This window comes from Bison bison, unplaced genomic scaffold, assembly GCF_000754665.1.
Source record: "Bison bison bison isolate TAMUID 2011002044 unplaced genomic scaffold, Bison_UMD1.0 scf7180017858442, whole genome shotgun sequence".
Classification (NCBI taxonomy): Eukaryota; Metazoa; Chordata; class Mammalia; order Artiodactyla; family Bovidae; genus Bison; species Bison bison.
Window position 1 is genome coordinate 17,047 of NW_011489014.1, and position 1,109 is coordinate 18,155.

Consider the following 1,109-nt stretch of genomic DNA (forward strand, 5'->3'; position numbering starts at 1 on the left):
AGAAATGCTGGGCTGGATGAAGCACAAGCTGGAATCAAGGTTGTGGGGAGAAGTATCAAGAATCTCAGATATGTAGATGACACCACCCTTATGGCAGAAAGCGAAGAACTGAAGAACCTCTTGATGAAAGTGAAAGAGGAAAGTGAAAAAGCTGGCCTAAAACTCAACATTCAAAAAAATAAGATAATGGCATCCGGTCCCATCAATTCATGGCAAGTAAAAGGGGAAACAATGGAAACAGTGACAGATTTTAGTTTCTTGGGCTCCGAAATCACTGCAGATGGTGACTGCAGCCATGAAATGAAAAGACGCTTACTCCTTCAAAGGAAAGTTATGACTAACCTAGACAGCATATTAAAAAGCAGCAACATTACTTTGCCAACAAAGGTCCATCTAGTCAAAGCTATGGCTTTTCCAGTAGTCATGTATGAATGTGAGAGTTGGACCATTAAGAAAGCTGAGCACCGAAGAATTGATGCTTTTGAACTGTGGTGTTGGAGAAGAGTCTTGAGAGTACCTTGGATTGAAAGGAGATCGAATCAGTCAATCTTAAGAGAAATCAGTCCTGAATATTCATTGGAAGGACTGATGCTGAAGCTGAAACTCCAATACTTTGGCCACCTGATGCAAAGAACTGACTCATTGGAAAAGACCCTGACGCTGAGAATGATGGAAGGCAGGAAGAGAAGGGGATAACAGAGGATGAGATGGTTGGATGGCATCACCAGCTTGATGGACATGAATTTGAGCAAGCTCCGTGAGTTGGTGATGGACAGGGAAGCCTGGCATGTTGCAGTCCATCGGGTCGCAAAGACTCAGACATGACTGAGCACCTGAACTGAACTTTATAGAGAAACGTGACTGGTGGTAGGATGGTGCCACCTCGTGACAGTACACTGAACTACAGCTTGAACATCCCTGAGCTAGAAGGTGGGAGGGAAGGGCTATGCCCTAAACCCAGAGAGCTCAGGAAGTCTGTGTAGAAAAGGGACACAGACTGGATACAGGGATACTGAGGTATCTAGACAGAAAGTGAAGCCTCTTTCTATGCTGAGTGGAAAGCTCTATTTGATTTCAACAAAAACACCATTTTTATGTTTTAACTAAAA